This window comes from Eschrichtius robustus, chromosome 13, assembly GCF_028021215.1.
Source record: "Eschrichtius robustus isolate mEscRob2 chromosome 13, mEscRob2.pri, whole genome shotgun sequence".
NCBI lineage: Eukaryota > Metazoa > Chordata > Mammalia > Artiodactyla > Eschrichtiidae > Eschrichtius > Eschrichtius robustus.
In genome coordinates, this window is record NC_090836.1 from 77269301 (window position 1) to 77291547 (window position 22247).

A 22247-nucleotide genomic window follows, 5' to 3' on the forward strand; every position below is an offset into this window, starting at 1 on the left:
TTCATGGTGATACTGATTCAGATTGTTCAAACAAAACACTCTGAAAATTTTTGCTGTCTATTTTTTATTAAATTGTGATTACTGATCTCAACCATTTTCTTTTCCCTTGTGCTTCCTGGAAGACCAGGTCCTACAGCAGAAGTATTCAAAGCTGGGGAATTTTCTTTAGCTACATTATAATCGGTTATTAAAGCGTTACTTAAGCTTGAGGTAGAGAGAACAGCATAGAATTTCACTCTGGCACTTCTGAAATATAGTCTTGTTGTTCTTTAAAATTTAGAACTTTCCATAGCTTATGAGAAGGGAGAGAAAAATAGAGAAACCTTGAAAGCACACTCTGCCAGTTGGCCATTATGCCAATGTGGGGACTGTAATGAAAAACCTGCCTGGTTTTCTTTCCATTTTCACCAGATGGAATCTATCATAACAATCCATTTTAAAAGCCGCTCAGGCTGGGAAGAGTGTGCTGTAGACAAACTGTCAGCTCTAGCACTGACAAGATCCCTATTTCTAGGCACTGAATCTATCTCTTGGGAAACTTATAAACATCTTTGCAAAAGATATTAATTAGTCTTTAGCATTAATTCATTTTGCTGGCTTCTTTGTTATCATGAGCTTATTCCCTGGCTGTAGAGAAAGGAAACTTTCCTCTTTTCCCACTGGTCCAGCACAAGAGATGCTTTGGAGCATTTAGCAGACATCAATTACAGGTGGGAAGCCACCTTGTGTCTGTCCCCCAAGCCAAGAACACTTTTTGGTGAAAGTGTTACCCTAGTAATCATTTGAATAAATGGAGATAAACACCTCTTCCATAGAACTCATCTTCCAGACAGGTGGAGAAGAGGTGTGTAAACAAGCTTAACACAAGGTATAAAAGGGTACGTGGCATGAGACAGTGGGGACTGTCATAGAGCTCACCTGAAGAAAAGAAAGAAAGAAAGAAAGAAATAGAGGTGTGGGGAGAGGGACAGACAGGGAGGAAGTTCAGGGAAAGAGACTGTGATTTGATTTCATGATGGGAGGCAATAATGACTTTAGAGAAAAAGTGGCATTTAAATCCCCCCTAAAGTGTTTGGACATGGAGGTGGGAAAGTATGATGTATTAGGAGTATTGAGTGGTCAGGCTAGGTCTTTAAAGGAGTGTTAGAATTATTGCTGATGACACCTCCCCAGATACTACATTCAGTCAATCAGTATTTAGCCAGGGATGTTCTCTAGGGCATGAAATATGGGTTGGAGGGAGCTAGAGAGAATGAAAACAGTTTGCATTGAGCACCTGAGAACTTCTCTTTCTCCTTTAACATTTCGAGTACGTGATGATAAGGACTTAAACTTCTTAGCCGTGGTAGGTTTTTTCATGAGATTATGCTCAAAGTTCATCCTTGTCAATAATGTTGATTTTTATTAAAAATGCGTAATCTTCACAATATCTGAGAACAACTAGACCTGCATCACGTTTTACAACTTAAGTAGATGATTTCATATACTTTTATTTCTATCAGATTTCTTTAAGTGATATTTTATCCCCTCTAGGAGGATTCTGCAAGGATTCGTTCCTCAGAGACTAGGGGGAGAGCTGGGGGAGAGAACGGAGAGGTGGTGCAAAGAAATCAAAGATTTCAGTTCAGAAGGAGTAAACTAATAAAAAGAAATGCGCTTTAGATAAGAAAGAACTTGTAAGAAACTATGGGCCCTTGGTAACACCTGAATGTATTTCTCATATTTCTTTTACCTAATCAAGACACTAGATCACAAATTTTTCTTTACTCTCTATCGAAAACATAAAGAGCAAGGCCGGTTAATCTCTGAAAAAGAAGGTTTTTAAAAGAGATTTTGCAGGTGTTCCATTTTTCTCCTGTAATCAGTAAAATTGATTTAAATGTCACAATTTGCTGATCCTATTGTGTTTCCTGTCGGAAAGGAAAAAAAGCATTACAGAGGATCTCCCAAAACAAAGGAAAAAAGTTTTGCGTCATCTTCTAGAATTTGTGCATATTTATTTTATACTAAAAATGAACTTATTTATTTCTTTGAATGGAATGTCCTAGCACTTTTTTAAAAATAATGTGAGAAAACCTGATGGATTACATGTGGAATAAGGAATCTGGTCTTCATCAAGTTGCTTCTGTTTATTGTATTTTCTGAGCATTTGTCTTTTCTTTTAACTTTTCAATTTCCCGTATCCAAGGAGAAAAAGATGTTGAATGATGGCCAAGACCAAGGACTCATCATGTCTCCATCCTGTCCTGCATTCCACTCTTCTTCTCCACCCCAGGCATCTGGAGAATAAATGCACAGAAGTCAAGGCCATACAGATGCAAATTTCTTCGACGTGATTTTTTACTCCCAATGTTACTCCGTAACACTGTTGGCCCAAATGGAAAACACTCTTTTTCTAGATGAGGGTCAGACGTCAGAGGCCAACGACACTGGAGACCCCAAGCCCACAACTAAATCTTATTTTTCTATTCTATATTATTAGATAGGTGAGAATGGTGAGCCGTATGTATAAGTCTGGTAGGGAAAATTTTATACTGTGTCATCCTACAAATCTGTCAACTAGCAAACAGGCAAACTAACAAGCAATTTGGCCTTGTGGAAAAAAGACAGAGAAAGAAAGAGAGAGAGAAAGGAGAGAAGGGAAGAGAAGAGAAGGGAGAAGAGTTTATTATTAGGAGACTCAATGCCCTGAGTGAGAGAGATAAACGATACCCCAACACTTGAGTCCCATAAATGTCTATGCATTCAACAAATATTTACTAAGTGACTTATATGTGCCAGGAGCTCATGCTCCAGTAGGCCCTGGAGAGAGAGCATTGGAAGTAAAAGACTAAAATATCTGCCTCCATGGAACTTATATTCTATTAGGGGTAAAACAATTAATAAGAGAATGTAAATAAATAAAATATACATATTAGGTGGTGACAAGTGTGGAGGAATGGGATAGGATGTGTGAAGAGATTTCAAAAATTAGTTAAGGGAATTTGAGCAAGGTGACGTTTTATAAGGATCTGAAGGAAGCAAACCATTCTGAATCAATTTAGGTTCTTTGAGTTACTACCAAAAGCAACTCTGGCTAGTTTAAACATAGAGGCAGATTCATTAGAAAGATACCAGGGTTACTTGCATAAGTAAGGAAGAGAAAACAAATAAGCAAATATGTAACAAACAAAGAAACAAAAAACAAAGCAAACAAATAAATACTTTATAGTTTTAGAAGGAAACTGACAAAGAGCTACCCACAGGCTCCTGCCCCAGGAGTTGATGGATTTCATCTTTAGCTACCTTGCGATGACCACATTCTTTTCTGTGTCTCCTTTGGAGTTTTTATATTCTTAAGGGAAAGAACATTACTGACTCATCTCAGCTTGTAGTAAAAGCAGAATGACCATAGAAGGCAGAGGAAGCTTATTACAGGGGTGGGAAAGTTCTGCAGAGGTGAGGTCATGGAAAAGGGTAAGTAGTATGGAGTAGGCCTTTGAATTAATGAAAGAGAGGAACAAATTTGTATCTACCTACAAAACTGAGTAACCTGTTTCTTCTTAAGAGTATAAGAATCGAGAAGAGCCCATGGGTTATTTTCTGCCTGGGGTGTCCTTCTTAGTGTCTCTGAGCAGCCTCCAGGTCGGATAAGGCTACTGGAGATTGAGTGGACAGTCTGGAAACCAAAAGCTGTGGAGAGACAGCAAAAGAGGCAACAACCCAGGACGAGCCAAAGCCCAGCTTCACCTCCTTTGTAGGATGGCACATGTCTAGCCCTGCTCCCTGCAATTGCCTGGGTAACCTGTGTCATCAAGGGGACCAATAGGAAGAATACTGAGATAGTCAAGACACATGGTGATCCCAAAGTCTTGCTCTGTGACCTAGAATCAGTTAAAACTCATAGACTCCTACAGCTCAGAAGACTGTGGGCTCATTTATTCCAGCCTTCTTGATTTATGTATGAAGATAACAAAGATCAAAGAAGTAATCACTCAGCCAGATACTGAGTGGCATAACCATGACTATAACCCAGGCCTCTCTATTCCCACTGAGTGTTCTTTCTGCTCTATAAAACCACCTACTTGGCCAGGAAACTTTGCTTCATTTTCTTCTTTTCAAAAATGGGTGTGAATGCCTACAGAATAGTTCATAGTCTTTAGGATGAGACAGATCTGGGTTTAAACCTCAGCTGCAAATCTCACCATCAGTATGAAATTTGGCTAGTTAATATAAATTCCCTGAGCCTCAAATTCCTGCTGTGTAAAATAAGGGCAAGATTTACCTCATGGAACTCTTTTGATTTTTAAAGGAGATAATTATATTAGGGTTTTGAATAAAACTGTTAATGATTTTTAAAAATAGCCTATTTGGGTTGTTTGTACAAACTGAATCGTTTATCAGTGTTGTTTGTTTGTTGCCACAGCTTACATACTTACATTATATTGTCTTTGGTGGAGAAGAAGAAGGAGGAGGGGGAGGGGGAGGAGAGAGGAGAAAGAGGGGGAAGGGATGGAGAAGGGGGAGGGGGAGGAAGGAGAAAGGAGAGGAAGAAGAAGGAGAAGAAAAAGAAGAAAGAAGAAGAGGAGGAGGAAGAGGGAGAGGAGACAGCATAACAGCTTATATTCCAAGTGAATAATCAAACCTTCCAGTTTTGTCCTCACGCTAAACTCGACATGGAAAAGGTACAAGTGAGAGAGAATTCTTTTATCATAAGCTAAATATTCTCATCTTCTCAAGGAGGGAGATCTTGGACTCATGCTACTGGAATTTGTGTATCTAATACTTCAGCTCAGCAGGTGCTAGATGGGTTTACTTGAGAAACAAAGGAAGCATTTTACTTCTACAGTAAAAGAATTATTTGGAACCTGGCTGACTGCTGCCTGATACTTCATCTCTGAAGTGAGAATTAGATAACACTTTAGAAAAAAAAGTACATAAATGAAAGGCTTCTCTAGTACTGAGTGTGGTGACATCTATCATGGTTACAAATAGCCCTGAAGTGTGTCTCCAGTTACTTTTTTCAAGGTCTAAGTGAAATCTAATTCCACTTGTTTCTTGTCTGAGGAAGGATAAAGAAAGGCTAGAGATAAGGCAAACTTAGAATGGTTGCCCTGTTTGAAATTGAGAATATTTAAAAATATACCTATTGCAAAAAGATAAGCTAAAATTGCTCTAGAGTTACTTTCTGGCATTCATTAGGCTTACCTTCTTTTTTTTTTTTTTTTTTTTTTACAGTATTACCTTTTCAGCTGTTGCTAAAATAGTGGAATGAGGTAAATAGAAGGAAAGTACAACCCTGGAATAGCTAAAACTATGCTAGCAGTAGTCGAGGAAACTCCAACCTTAGCAATAGCCTAAACAGCAATGAAAATGGTGGTGAACTGGGAGTTAGAAGTAGTTCTCAAGATTATAATAGTCAAGAAACTCTCCCCCAAGGGCTTTTCAAAATACATATCTGGAAAATAACTTAAGTGGGTACATCAACTTCTGAGAGTGTGGTGATTTATTTGCATTGTTGGCAGTGTTTCCTGATAAAATCTGGATGTCTATTTACCAGGCAATGTCTCTTATTGAAATGATCTAAATTGTGATATCTAAGTCATGATTAAAAAGTTTAGCAAATGGCATTAGATTTCGCATTCTTTTAATTTTAAAATAATCCTTTAATAAGCAAGTCTTTGTTAAGAATTTGGACAAAGCCATTTTCAAGGCTAAGACATTTGAACACCTCTTTATACATCCTAATAGCCATGAAGTCATAGTACTTGTAATTTCCATCTTAGACAAATAAAGGTTATTGTTTTCTTAGAACAATAAAATTTTAATAATAAACCTAGAATTAAGATGATTGTACTCAGGACTAAAGGCCATTAAAAAAAATTGAAATGGAACCTTCCTTCCAGAATTTTTCTGGGAAAATGCCAAGGAATAGAAATGAGAAGGCAGATGGAATTTTTTTTTTTTTTTTTTTGCCAGTGAGTTGACAAATCGGAAAAGTGATTGCAAAATCTTGGAAAGCTTTAGTCTTTCTAACTAAAGAGAAGAAAAGCCATGCTCCTATCAACAAAATGCTCAGGTCCCATAAAAATGGCCCCGATTTTTAGACTATATATTTGTCTGGGGAATAGAAATACTCAAAGGAATGTCAATCCTTGGCCAGTGTTAACTGGCCAAGTGTAATTAGCAGAACAAATGATCTCTCCAGTCCTCTCCCTCATCTTTTAACAGCAATATTTAAAACTGAATTGATGTAGAATGGGAATCTACATAACACCTAAGGGAGAATAGAATACCAGACAATCTCTGAATAGGTTATTTCGAGCCAAGGAAATCTACTAGTCTATGAGGCACTTTAGAATGAAAGTTTCTTTGGGTATTACCTAGCCCAAATCTTTCAGTGATGTATGGGCCCTTGAAGCAAAGCAACTTAACTCTGGAAACCTGACAGGAACAGTGTTTGAAGTGGTTAAAAATACAGGCTTTGGCCCCTGTCTTTATAGAGACCTCCAGATATGGTTATTCTGAGGTACTGGGGGTTAGTACTTCAACATATGAATATTTGGGGGGCTTAAATTCAACCCATAACAGGAAGTAAGAGAGGGAGCAGAAAGATTAGTTAGAAACATTGCAGTTGTTCAGGGCAGATCAACTGAAGCTTGCACTAGGATGGTAGAAGTGGAGATGGGGAGAAATGGATAAATTTGATGTACATTTTGGTGGCCTATTCATTAGGAATTGCTGATAAACTGGATGTGAGGTACAAGAGTAAGAGAAGAAGCAAGGATGCTCTCTAGTTTGCTGTCTTGAGAAATCTCTGGATATCATTTATTATCCTGGAAAGTTACCTTACCTCTCTTTTCCTCAGTTTCTTCATTGTGATTTTATGATATATCAAATGCATAGGAATGTTGAGAGGATAAATTCTAAGATATAAAATACTTATGAAGTACTGAAATACATACTATTAGATATTATTTTCTCTTGATTTTGATGTATTTTTGAAATTCATTTTTTAATAACATAATGATACCCATGGGTAAAGCATCCAGTCCAAGAAGTAGAGTGTTACCTGTCACTTCCGTGAGCCTATTACCTTCGTGCCTATGCTACCCTTCTAATGGCCACTCCCACCATGAAAACCATTGTCCTGAATTTTGTGTTTATCATTTTTTGGTTTTGCTTTCATAATTATAATTGTTTCATATATATTTATACATAAATAATATATTGTCTTATTTTACTTAATATTGAACTTTATAAAAAATATATTACAGTCTTCTCAGATTTGCTTTTCACTCAATGTTCTATTACCAAGATTCATTCATGTTATTGTGTTTAGCCATAGTTGATTATTTTTACCACTGTATAATATTCCATTTGATACTACATTAATTTTTTTATTGATGCACATTTGGGTTTTGCTACTCTTTTGCTATTTTTTAAAGGACCATTATGGATATTCTATACACATCTCTCTTTGCACATATGCAAAGTTTGTGTTGGGTTTGTCTTGCTACTCAAAGTGTGAGCTGACTGGCAGTGCGGGCATCACCTGGGACCTTGCTAAAAACATGGAATCTTGGCACATTCTTGAAAATTTGCAATTTACCAAGATCTCTATTGTATGTATATGCACATTGAGGTTTGAGAAACACTGTAGAAAAGGAATTGCTGGGTTACAGGATAAATGAATTTTCAACTTTACAAGATGATGCCAAATTGTTTGCCTAAGTAGTTGTACCAATTTACATTCACATCATTAATAAATAAGAAAAGTTATGTCCCCTCCAATGCTTTAAATTGTCATACTTAATTTTTGACAATCGAAGAGGCAAAAATTATGTCTTTTTGTGGTTTTAATTTACATTTCCCTAATTTCTAATGAGTTGAACATCCTTTCTTTTTTGGAGGTGGGGAAACTAAAGGGTCAGTGTTTTCTGTCAAATCTCTATTCAGGATTTTTCCCATTTTAAAATAAGAATGTCTGCCTTTTTCTCATTGATTTAGTGAGGTTCTTTACATATTATTGTTATTAATCCTCTACAGGTTATATATGTTGCAATTATCTTCTCTTAGTTTCTGTCTTTTCATTCACTCCCTTTTACAGTATTTCTTGATAAACAGAAAGTCTTAATAATAACATAATCCAATTCATAAATCTCTTCCTTAATGATTTGTCTTAAGAAATCACTCCTGACTTCACATCAGAAATATATTCATCTATCTTTTCTTCTAAGCATTTTAAAGTTTGTGCTTGACATTTAAGTTTTTAATCTATTTGGAACTGATTTTTGAGTGTGAGATGAAGAATCCAAGTTCATCATTTTTCCTTGTGGATTACCGATTTTTCCAGTTATTTTTGTTGACTTGTTCCTACTCTCCCTAGTGATATGCAACATTGTCTCTCATATATCAAATTTCCATACAAATGGGAATATGGTTATACATTTTGTAGTCTATCCTATTGGTCAATTTTTCTGTGCTTTGCCAACACAATACTATCTTAGTTATAACTTTATATAGTCTTGTAGTTGGACAAGTCTTCCATCATTTATTTTCAGGTGTGTCTTGCCTATTCTTTTTTTTTTAACATCTTTATTGGAGTATAATTGCTTTACATTGTTGTGCTAACTTTTGCTGTATAACAAAGTGAATAAGCTATACGTATACTTATATCCCCATATCCCCTCCCTCTTGCATCTCCCTTCCACCCTCCCTATCCCACCCCTCTAGGTGGTCACAAAGCACCGAGATGATATCCCTGTGCTATACGGCTGCTTCCCACAAGCTATCTATTTTACATTTGGTAGTGTATATATGTCATTGCCACTCTCTCACTTCATCCCAGCTTACCCTTCCCCCTCCCCGTGTCCTTAAGTCCATTCTCTATGTCTGTGTCTTTATTCCTGTCCTGACCCTAGGTTCATCAGAACCATTTTTTTTTTTCTAGATTCCATATATATGTGTTAGCATACGGTATTTGTTTGTCTCTTTCTGGCTTACTTCACTCTGTATGACAGACTCTAGGTCCATCCACCTCACTACAAATAACTCAATCTTGTTTTTTTATGGCTGAGTAATATTCCATTGTATATATGTGCCCCATCTTCTTTATCCATTTATCTGTCGATGGACACTTAGGTTGCTTCCATGTCCTGGCTATTGTAAATAGTGCTGCAATGAACATTGTGGTACATGACTCTTTTTGAATTATGGTTTTCTCGGGGTATATGACCAGTAGTGGGATTGCTGGGCCATATGGTAGTTCTATTTTTAGTTTTTTAAGGAACCTCCATACAGTTCTCCATAGTGGCTGCATCAATTTACATTCCCACCAACAGTGCAGGAGGGTTCCCTTTTCTCCACACCCTCTCCAGGTTTTATTGTTTGTAGATTTTTTTTTTTTTAATTTATTTTTGGCTGTGTTGGGTCTTCGTTTCTGTGCAAGTGCTTTCTCTAGTTGCGGCAAGTGGGGGCCACTCTTCATCGCGGTGTGCGGGCCTTTCACTGTCGCGGCCTCTCTTGTTACGGGGCACAGGCTCCAGCTGCGCAGGCTCAGTAGTCGTGGCTCATGGGCCCAGTTGCTCCGCGGGATGTGGGATCCTCCCAGACCAGGGCTCGAACACTTGTCCCCTGCATTGGCAGGCAGATTCTCAGCCACTGTGCCACCAGGGAAGCCCTTGTTTGTAGATTTTTTGATGATGGCCATTTTGACCAGTGTGATGTGATACCTCATTGTGGTTTTGATTTGCATTTCTCTTATGATTAGTGATGTTGAGCATCCTTTCATGTGTTGGTTGGCAATCTGTATATCTTCTTTGTACAAATGTCCATTTAGGTCTTCCACCCATTTTTGGATTGGGTTGGTTGTTTTTTTTGGTATTGAGCTGCATGAGCTGCTTATATATTTTGGAGATTAATCCTTTGTCCGTTGCTTCATTTGCAAATATTTTCTCCCATTCTAAGGGTTGTCTTTTCATCTTGTTTATGGTTTCCTTTGCTGTGCAAAAGCTTTTACGTTTCATTAAGTCCCATTTGTTTATTTTTGTTTTTATTTCCACTTCTCTAGGAGGTGGGTCTTTAGGATCTTGCTGTGATTTATGTCATAGAGTGTTCTGCCTCTGTTTTCCTCTAAGAGTTTTATAGTGTCTGGCCTTACATTTAGATCTTTAATCCATTTTGAGTTTATTTTTGTGTATGATGTTAGGGAGTGTTCTAATTTCATTCTTTTACATGTAGCTGTCCAGTTTTCCCAGCACCACTTATTGAAGAGGCTGTCTTTTCTCCACTGTATATTCTTGCCTCCTTTTTGAAACATAAGGTGACCATATGTGTGTGGGTTTATCTCTGGGCTTTCTAACCTGTTCCATTGATCTATATTTCTGTTTTTGTGTCAGTACCATACTGTCTTGATTACTGTAGTTTTGTAGTATAGTCTGAAGTTAGGGAGCCTGATTCTTCCAGCTCCATTTTTCTTTCTCAAGATTGCTTTGGCTATTTGGGGTCTTCTGTGTTTCCATACAAATTGTGAAATTTTTTGTTCTAGTTCTGTGAAAAATGCCATTGGTAGCTTGATGGGGATTGCATTGAATCTGTAGATTGCTTTGGGTAGTATAGTCATTTTCACAATGTTGATTCTTCCAATCCAAGAACATGGTATATCTCTCCACCTGTTTGTATCATCTTTAATTTCTTTCATCAGTGTCTTATAGTTTTCTGCATACATGTCTTTTATCTCTCCTTAGGTAGGTTTATTCCTAGGTATTTTATTCTTTTTGTTGCAGTGGTAAATGGGAGTGTTTCCTTAATTTCTCTTTCAGATTTTTCATTATTCGTGTATAGGAATGCAAGAGATTTCTGTGCATTAATTTTGTATCCTGCTACTTCACCAAATTCATTGATTAGCTCTAGTAGTTTTCTGGTAGCATCTTTAGGATTCTCTATGTATAGTATAATGTCATCTGCAAACAGTGACAATTTTACTTCTTCTTTTCCAATTTGGATTCCATTTATTTCTTTTTCTTCTCTGACTGCTGTGGCTAAAAATTCCAAAACTATGCTGAATAATAGTGGTGAGAGTGGGAAACCTTGTCGTGTTCCTGATCATAGTGGAAATAGTTTCAGTTTTTCACCATTGAAAACGATGTTGGTTGTGGGTTTGTCATTTATGGCCTGTATTATGTTGAGGTACGTTCCCTCTATACCTACTTTCTGGAGACTTTTTGTCATAAGTGGATGTTGAATTTTGTCAAAAGCTTTTTCTGCATTTATTGAGGTGATCATATGGTTTTATTCTTCAATTTGTTAATATGGTGTATCACATTGATTGATTTATGTATAATGAAGAATTCTTGCATTCCTGGGATAAACCCCACTTGATCATGGTGTATGATCCTTTTAATGTGCTATTGGATTCTGTTTGCTAGTATTTTGTTGAGGATTTTTGCATCTGTGTTCGTCAGTGATATTGGCCTGTAGTTTTCCTTTTTTGTGACATCTTTGTCTGGTTTTGGTATCAGGGTGATGGTGGCCTCGTAGAATGAGTTTGGGGGTGTTCCTTCCTCTGCTATATTTTGGAAGAGTTTGAGAAGGATAGGTGTTAGATCTTCTGTGAATGTTTGATAGAATTCGCCTGTGAAGCCATGTGGTCCTGGGCTTTTGTTGGTTGGAACATTTTTAATCACTGTTTCAATTTCGGTGCTTGTGATTGGTCTGTCTGTATTTTCCATTTCTTCCTGGTTCACTCTTGGAAGGTTCTACTTCTCTAAGAATTTGTCCATTTCTTCCAGGTTGTCCATTTTATTGACATATAATTGCTTGTAGTAATCTCTCAGGATCCTTTGTATTTCTGCAGTGTCAGTTGTTACTTCTTTTTCATTTCTAATTCTATTGATTTGAGTCTTCTCCCTTTTTTTCTTGATGAGTCTCGCTAATGGTTTATCAATTTTGTTTAGCTTCTCAAAGAACCAGCTTTAGGTTTATTGATCTTTGCTATTGTTTCCTTTATTTCTTTTTCATTTATTTCTGATCTGATCTTTATGATTTCTTTCCTTCTGCTAACTTTGGGGTTTCTTTATTCTTCTTTCTCTAATCACTTTAGGTGTAAGGTTAGATGGCTTATTTGAGATTTTTCTTGTTTCTTGAGGTAGGATTGTATTGCTATAAACTTCCCTCTTAGAACTGCTTTTGCTGCATATGATAGGTTTGGGGTCATCGTGTTTTCATTGTCATTTGTTTCCAGATATTTTTTGATTTCCTTTTTGATTTCTTTAATGATCTCTTGGTTACTTAGTAGCATTTTGTTTAGCCTCCATGTGTTTGTATTTTTTACAGTTTTTTCCCTGTAATTTGTATTTAGTCTCATAACTTTGTGGTCAGAGAAGATACCTGATATGATTTCAATTTTCTTAAATTTACCAATTTTCACAAATTTACTTGATTTGTGGCCCAAGATATGATCTATCCTGGAGAATGTTCTGTGAGCACTTGAGAAGAAAGTGTCTTCTGTTGTTTTTGGATTGAATGTCCTATAAATATCATTTAAGTCCATCTTGTTTAATGTATCATTTAAAGCTTGTGTTTCCTTATTTATTTTCATTTTGGATGATCTGTCCATTGGTGAAAGTGGGGTGTTAAAGTCCCCTACTATGATTGTGTTACTGTTGATTTCCCCTTTTATGGCTGTTAGCATTTGCCTTTTGTATTGAGCTGCTATTATGTTGGGTGCATAAGTATTTACAATTGTTATATCTTCTTCTTGGATTGATCCCTTGATCATTATGTAGCGTCCTTCTTTGTCTCTTGTAATAGTCTTTATTTTAAAGTCTATTTTGTCTGATATGAGAATTGCTCTCCAGCTTTCTTTTGATTTCCATTTGCATGGAATATCCTTTTGCATCCCCTCACTTTCAGTCTGTATGTGTCCCTAGGTGTGATGTGGGTCTCTTTATAAAGACAGCATATATATGGGTATTGTTTTTGTATCCATTCAGCCACTCTATGTCTTTTGGTTGGAGCATTTAATCCATTTACATTTAAGGTAATTGTCGATATGTATGTTCCTATTACCATTTACTTAACTGTTTTGGGTTTGTTTTTGTAGGTCTTTTCCTCTTGTGTTTCCTGCCTAGAGAAGTTCCTTTAGCATTTGTTGTAAAGCTGGTTTGGTGGTGCTGAATTCTCTTAGCTTTTGCTTGTCTGTTAAGGTTTTAATTTCTCCATCACATCTGAATTAGATCCTTGCTGGATAGAGTAATCTTGGTTGTAGGTTTCTCCTTTTCATCACTTTAAATATGTCCTGCCACTCCCTTCTGGCTTGCAGATTTTCTGCAGAAAGATCAGCTGTTAACCTTATGAGGATTCCCTTGTATGTTATTTGTTGCTTTTCCCTTGCTACTTTCAATATTTTTTCTTTGTATTTAATTTTTGGTAGTTTGATTAATATGTGTCCTGGAGTGTTTCTCCTTGGATTTATCCTGTATGGGACACTCTGTGCGTCCTGGACTTGATTGACTATTTCCTTTCCCATATTAGGTAATTTTTCAACTATAATCTCTTCAAATAGTTTCTCAGTCCCCTTCTTTTTCTCTTTTTCTTCTGGGGCCCCTATAATTCGAATGTTGGTGAGTTTAGTGTTGTCCCAGAGGTCTCTGAGACTGTCCTCAATTCTTTTCACTTTTTCTTTATTCTGCTCTGCGGTAGTTATTTCCACTATTTTATCTTCCAGGTCACTTATCCATTCTTCTGCCTCAGTTATTTTGCTATTGATTCCTCCTAGAGAATTTTAAATTTCATTTATTGTGTTGTCCATCATTGTCTGCTCTTTTGTTCTTCTACATCCTTATTAAACGTTTCCTGTATTTTCTCCATTCTATTTCTAAGATTTTGGATCATCTTTACTATCATTACTCTGAATTCTTTTTCAGGTAGACTGTCTATTTCCTCTTCAATTGTTTGGTCTGGTGGGTTTTTACCTTGCTCCTTCATCTGCTGCATATTTCTCTGTCTTCTCATTTTGCCTAACTTTCTGTGTTTGGGGTCTCCTTTTCACAGGCTGCAGGTTCGTATTTCCCATTGTTTTTGGTGTCTGCCCCCAGTGAGTGAGGTTGGTTCAGTGGGTTGTCTAGGCTTCCTGGTGGAGGGGACTGGTGCTTGTGTTCTGGTGGATGAGGCTGGATCTTGTCTTTCTGGTGGGCAGGACCATGTCCAGTGGTGTGTTTTGGGGTGTCTGTGAACTTATTATGATTTTAATCAGCCTCTCTGCTAATGGATGTTGTTGTGTTCCTGTCTTGTTAGTTGTTTGGTATGGCATGTCCAGTACTGTAGCTTGCTGGTCATTGAGTGGAGCTCGGTCTTAGCACTGAGACGGAGATCTCTGGGAGAGCTCTCACTGATTGATATTACATGGGGCACGGAGGTCTCTGGTGGTCCAATGTCCTGAACTAGGCTCTTCTACCTCAGAGGCTCAGGCCTGACAGCTGGCCGCAGCACCATGACCGTGTCAGCCACACGGCTTTTGGGAAGTCTGAGGTCTTCTGCCAGTGTTCAGTAAGTGTTCTGTAGGAGTTGTTCCATATGTTGATGTATTTGTGGGGAGGATGGTGGTCTCCACTTCTCACTCGTCTGACATCTTGAAGGTCCTTCCTTGCCTATTCTTGATTCATTGCTTTCCCACATAAATTTTAGAATCAGTTGTGAAGTTCACACACACACACAAAACTACACTGGAAGTCCATTTTCTTCTTCCATCTATCAATTTTCCTCTAGTGTCTCCCCTGACAAACCTCTACAGGCAGAGCCATCTAGGAACTAGTTTGCAGAGTCCCATATCCAGCATTACAGAATATAAAGAAATGGCACTGGATCTGACATTCAATAAGCAAATAAATCGTACTTTCTCTTACTATTTCTAATGTATCCATAGACTCTTTCATGTTTTCTAAGCAGTCATATAATCTGCTAAAATTTAGAGTTTTATAATCTTCCAATTCTTAATGCATTCCATTCTTTTTCTATTATGCTGGCAAGTTCTGCCAAGAAAACTGTTGAATAGAAGTAGTGATAGTGAATATCTTTTCTTTATCCCGTATTTTAAAGTAAATCATCCTTATTCAAATTGAATATTTATTACATTAATTTTCAATTCAGTAACATGATTAAAGGCTATAAATTATTCTTAAATTACTAATATCACAGATTCAAACTCATTCTGATATACAATATTTTCACTATTATTTGTATTATATTTTTAGGTCTTTATTCAGATTTCTTCTTTTTGACCCATAAGTGCTTTAGAATTGTTTTCTTAGTTTCCAAGTAAATGTGAATTATCTTCTTCATGGTCAACTTCTGATATATTTTGTGAATTGAGAATGGGACCTGTAGTCTACCTATTCTTTGAAACTTGTTAAAACAAATTTGGCTTTGTGGCCAAATATGAAATCAATTTTTATAAATGCTCTATTTGAACTTGAAAAAGGTATTAATTCTCTAATTGTTGGTTATAGAATGTCATATATGTCCATTAAATCAAGGTTGGAAGTTCTAATCTTCTATATCCTTGCTGATTTTTAAATTTTCTTGAATGTTAATAATTAAAGGAGTGTTCAAATCTACCACAGTGCTATTAAAGTTTTTCTCTACCCTTCTTTAGTTATATTAATTTTCTATGTTTATTTTGATACTATTCATTAGTTGCAAATATATTTTAAATTATTATATATTTTTATATTACATTAAACTTTAGGTTGTGACGTTGTGAACCTTCATTGCTAATGACACATTTTGTCTTCAAGTGTATTTTGTCTGATATGAACAATTTTCACAAATATATGTTATCAGTTATTTACTGTAACTGCTTGAATATATTATGCCATTATCTTCTGGCTTCCATTTTTCTCTTTTTTGTGGAGAAATCTGCTATAATTCTAACTGATGTTCCTTTGTAAGTAGTTTTTCCTTTCTAGGTAAATGGATTTATATTTTTTGTTAGCTCTGAAAAATTCCCTGTATTATCTTTTAAAATATTTTCTCTCTGCATTTTCTCAATTCTTTCTTTACAGGTCTTCTTTTAGACCTATATTAAAAATAATTATTCTAGCTTCCTTAATTCTAAAACTCACATTGTTTGTTTTCTCTTTATCTCCTTTTGCAGCATTCTATAAACTTTTCCACTTATATATCTTAAAGGTCATTAATTCTCTCTCTAACTGTATTCAATCTGTTCTTTATTCATGGAATCTGTTTTTATCGAGTATATCTTTTATTGCTAAAAATCCTTTTTTTCCCAATGATTATATATTGCATTTCTAAAATGCATGTTTCTACTTTCTGTTTCTATGATTTTGACTACATTAGATATTTCCTATGAGTACTGCATATACCCTTTTGTGTCTGACTTATTTTACTTAGCATAATATCCTCAAGGTTCATCCATGTTGTAGCATGTGACAGAATAATCTTCCTTTTTAAGGCTGCAAAATAATCCATTGTATGTATACACCACATTTTCGTAAACTATTCATCTATTGATGAACATTTGGGTTGCTTCCACCTTTTGGCTATTGTGAACAGTGCTGCAATGAATGTGGGTGTGCAAATATCTCTTCAAAATCCTGCTTTGAGTTCTTCTGGATATATACCCCGAGGTAGGATTACTGGATCACATGGTAATCTTATCTTCAATTGTATGAGGAGCCTCCATCCTTTTTTCCATAGTGGCTGCACCAGTTTACATTTCCATGGACGTTGCACAAGGGTTCCAACTTCGCAGCATCTTCAATGACTTTTTTTTTTCTCTTCTTTTGAAAGTGACCATCCTGATGGATATAAAGTAGTATATCATTATGGTTTTGGTTTTCTATTTCTCTAATGATTAGTGATGTTGAGCATCTTTTAATGTGCTTATTGGTTATTTGTGTGTCTTCATTGGAGAAATGTCTATTCTTCTGACCATTTTTAATCAGGTTATTTGGAGTTTTGTTGTCATTATTGTTGAGTTGTAGAAGTTCCTTTTGTATTCTGTGTATTAACCCCTTATCAGATATATGATTTGCAATTATTTTCTTCCATTCCATAGATTGCCTTTTCACTCTGTTGACTGTTTCTTTAGACATGCAAAAGCTTTTAATTAGATGTAGTCCCATTGTCTATTTTTAAATCTTGTTACCTGCTTTTTTTTCACAATCAAAAATCATTGCCAAATCTAATTGCCTTGAAGTTTTTTCCCTATGATTTTTCCAGGAGTTTAACAGTTTTAGATTTTATATTTAATCTTTAATCCATTTTCAGTTAAATCTTATATGTGGTGTAAGATAAGAGTACAACTTCATTATTTAGCATGTGGATATTCAGTTTTTTTCAGCACGTTTTGTTGAAGAGACTGTTTTTTGCCCTATTGTGCCATCTTGGGCACCCTTGTCAAAAACTATTTAGCCACTTGTACAAGGGTTTATTTCTGGGCTCTCTATTCTATTCCATTGGGCTGTATATCTATTTTTATGGCAGTACCATATAGTTTTAATTACTGTTGCTTTGTAGTATATTTTAAAATCAGGGAGTGTGAGGCCTAAAACTTTGTTCCCCTTCAAAATTGCTTTCATGAGTTGGGTCCCTTGAGGAGTCCATACAAAACTTTCATATATGGTGATTAGTAAAGGCCACTCTAAGCAGATGTCTTTTTTGACAGAGATCAGAGCTAAGTAAGGAAATAAACTGTGTCTATAGCTGTATCACAGATAGAGACAAATGCAAGAAACCTGGACTAAGAATAAATTCGGCATGTTCAATGAACAGGGTGACCAGTGTGTTTGGAGAGGAGTGAGCAAGAAGAGTGATAAGGCAACCAGACCTTGAAGGTCATGATAAGGGCTTCAGATTTTAAGTGTGATGAGAAAATATTTCAGCTATCTAAGCTGGGGTAGAACATAATCTGATTAATATTTTTTCAAGACTCATCCTGACTGGTTTGAGAGTAAACTGTAAGATTCCACTCTTGAGTACACTTTGACATGCATTAGGAGGTTATTGCCTTAGTTCAAAAGAGAGATGACAGTGGACTGGACCAGTCTTGGCAAACAGTCAGATTTGTGATATATTTTGAAGATCAAGCCAGAAATTACGTTGACAAATTCACTATGAAGAAATAGATTGATATTACTATATCCATTATCCCAAGTTTTGAGATAGAGAATGTTCTGTTAAAAATAGACTTTATAGAGAGAACTGGATGAACTCCATGAATTAAAATAAACTGAAATATTTTGCATAAAGTTAAAGAGACCAAAATAGAAGCAATTGTACTGGAGCTTGCCAGAAAAGGGCTGGGTCAAGACTGACCTCCATGACTTATCCCCTTGTCACTGCAGTGTGATTCCAGTAACTCTATCCAACAATCATATCTTCAGAACTTACCACCAGGCACTGTGTTTTGTCAGGGTGGGAAGAGGGAATTTACAGACACACATATAAACATATCTAAGCTCCTTTTAATTCCATGGGCATGTACCAAGTCAGAACATGTACTCTGACAGTAGAAATCTGGTCTCCAATGAGGTTTACAGCACTTAAAATAGGTCTGACCTTACATCTTGGCTTTTCTCCCCTGTTAAGTAGAAATGTACCATATAGGTATTATTTGAGCTAAAATAATATATAAAAAGCATTCCCTAAGGTATCTAATACATAACAAAATTTAAATAAATATTATTATTACAATTAAGTCTCTTCCGCAGAAAGGCTTTCCTTATCACCCAATCAAAAATCACCACTTCCTCCCCTCCCTCTTATCCCTTCAGGTAGTTTATTTCTTCATAGCATGTATCACTACCTAACGTCAAGTCACAGAGTATGAATTTATTTTCTTTATTGTTTGAATTCCTTATGAACGTCAACCTTGTTAGGGGAGTAATTTTTTGGTCTTGTTCACTACTGAATTCCTGACACTGACGCCATTCCTGGAGTATAGTGGAAGCTCAATAAATATTTATTGAATGAATTAACGGAAAAGTTACAGATAGAGGCACAATAGAGGGAGCTGTTAATTCTAGCTCAGAACTTTGATAAAGAATTTTTATTTTTATGATACAGGATTTTCCTATTATGATAAAGGATATTAATTCTGAGGAGGTTAAGAGGGATTTATGGCAAAAGGACAGAGTAGCTTAAGGTGAGTTTGAAAGAGTTTGTGTCAGTGTTTCCAAGTAGAAGGAGCATAAAGAGATCCCAGGAAGAAAAGACAGAGTTTTCATAGACACCAGAGCAAAACCAGCTGCAAAATGGTAAATATGGTTGCAGCACCAAGTGATTTAACATGGTGCCAGTGGGACCTGGCAAGCCTGGTAAGAGATGAGGCTGTAAAGGTAACCAAGGACCAGATCAAACAGGACATTTGATATCCCAGGTGACTAGTATGCTGTCTTGTGGAGCCTGAGTCTCATCCTGAAAATGATGGTGCATCATTGAGTCATTTTAAGCAAGGAAATAATGAAGGACCCGGTTTATATATTAGAAAAACTCACTCTGGTAACATTGTGGATGATGAAGTTAAGCAAAACATGAGAATCTTTAGAAATCTAGATGAAAATTGAGCAAATTATAAAATAAAGCAGTGGTAGTGGGAATAGAGAGAGGTTTATTTGAGACATAATTCATAGATAAGGTGGCTAAAGCTCTTGAATATTTTTAAAACATAGAATGTATTCTCTTTTATAGAACAGCAGTTACACTTTAAGGGGACAAGACAAACATATAGGTGATACTCTTTAGGTCAATCAAAACGTGAAAGAGGAGTTACTACACAGTAGAAGTGCAAACCAGGGGTTAACAAAGTGAGCTAAAAATGCATGAGACCTCACTCTTCTTATGTTGCCTAAATTTCTACTTTTCCCTAAATGTGTTGTAGTTCAATTTTTTATATCTTATTAGGGAACAAAATCTACTGAATGCATGAGTGAATGAATAAAAATACCTAGCTAGATATTTTAAAAATTCATTTCTGTTTATTTCATATACTTATAGCATGTCTACTTTAAATTTTATAACATTGTTATTTTATATACACCTTTAGTTCCTGGTAGTAAAGTTGCTTTAGAGTTCACTTTAACTCAAATGAGCATTTTCTTTTACTTGAGAGTAAAATGTTAAACAAGTTGCAAAATCCAACCAAAGAAAAATCTAAGGTCATCGTTATGATAAAATTACTGCTATAGAAAAAACCAGAACCCAGAACTTAAAAAATCACAAGGAAAAAAATTCACAGTCCTTTGTAAAACCAACCTTTTAAATTCTCCAGTATTTCTGAAAACAGCTATTACCGGTTGGAGAACTTTTAACTAAGAAATCAACATTCCTCTGGCTCATTTAGTGGTCTGTCTTCCATCTGTAGTTTTGTACTTATTAGGGCATGATAATTCCTCACAAACCTCAAAACCCAAGGACATCATAGTTCTCCTTCACCATAAAAGCATAACTTAGCCTTGATTTTCAAATGGAGATGTTGAAGGACTTTCTCATTTTCCATTCCCCCTGCTCCCCACCTCCCTGCGCCAAATCAGGGTCGATAGTTAAGTCTCCAGTGAATCCATCTTAGTAAAAACTAATAATCCACATGCATCATTGCTTTAATCCATTCATGGGGTTGTTTATCCAGAAGGAGACAAAATCAGAATCATTGTTAGTGAGATAGCCAAGAGAAGTTCTTGCTTTAAATTCACCCTGTTTTGACCATTTCCCCTAGGTACCTTCTTGAACATTTAATCAAAGTAAATCCTAAGCCGTCTCCCTTGATGGAGTACCTTTTCTTGGAGAGAAAAGAGCATAGACAGGCAAGAAGTATCTGTGAAGCAACTCTTGAGTTAGTTGGGTGGCAGAAGTGGTACATGTTATCTTCATGAAGTTAGCTTAAATAAATTAGAATACAGGAAAAATAATATTTTTTCTTATGTATATGTACTGCAAATGACATGCTTCTTTTTTCTATTCTGCTTCCCTAAAGAAAAGGACGTTTCTGCTTTTTAACTGTTTGGGATTTCAATGGCTGGATCACACTAAGTTGGAGTTTTTAAAAATGTGTATTGCTGACCACCAGTATAAGAATCACTTATTCTTACATTCTTTAAAAATGTGGAATCCTATGTTGCATAACGTATCGGGTCTGTATATCTGGGGCACTGTGTTTGGTAATCTGCATTTACAAAATCATTTCAACATGCTGATTATACACTTGAAATGTTGGAAAACATTACCATAACTGGGGTGGGAGTGGGAGGGATGAGAGAAGAGCAGATAAGGAATCTTCAATATCCTATCCTCCCTAAGGCTGTCACAGTGAGTGAAAGAGCAAACAGTATCTTCTCTTCTCCAGCTCTGCCCTGGAGACATGGGGTCTGGCCGCTAGAAAGAGGAACTGTCCCCAGACAGTATCTAACTAGTGTCTTCCTCAGATGCTTCTGCAAGAAGTGCGACTTTGTGCTTAATTTGGTCCTTGTCAACCAAACATTAACTACAAGGGAAATTGCTGTTTTCAGAATTACATAATATACATGTCACACAACAGCCAGTCAGTGCTGTCTTAACTGATAATGGTCCTTTGATGATAGGCCATTTTACCACAAGATAGAGTTCACTAAAAATGTTCTGTTAAAACATATTATACTTGAGAGAGATGATGTCTTTCTTTTAGACACATTTGAGACTATATATATGCTCATACAGGGATGAGTATAGTTGACTGAACAACATTTGGCTCCAAACATATGTTTTATTGTTAACTAGGTAGGTAGAAGTTATAAATTTTATGCCTTACTATTTTCCATTGTATAGACTCCTGGATATACTTTTTCTGTATTATAAATTCTAACGTTATGTTACAAATATAGTGGCTTCAATATAAAGTGATATTTTAAATCTCATTTTCTGAAACTTTTATATACATTCAACATTTTCTGTCCTGGGAGTTATCTGCCATTTTTGCTTACAACCAACTAGTGACTGCTGAGATCTTACAGCTGCTTTTTATTTGATATAATATCATTGCGTATAAATCTGTAAAACCAACAGGAATGGAAATAATGACAAATATCCAAGGAAGTTGTGAGATTTAAATACTGTAATATTGTGATTTATAAGAAATATATATTTGGTCATTCAGATGATCAAAATATACTTCTTATATATATATTTGGTCTTTGTCTAAGGTTTCTCACTCACAACTCCTAAAGCCTTTGAAACTTCCTGAATAAGAGCAATAAGGTGTCTTTTGTTATGTT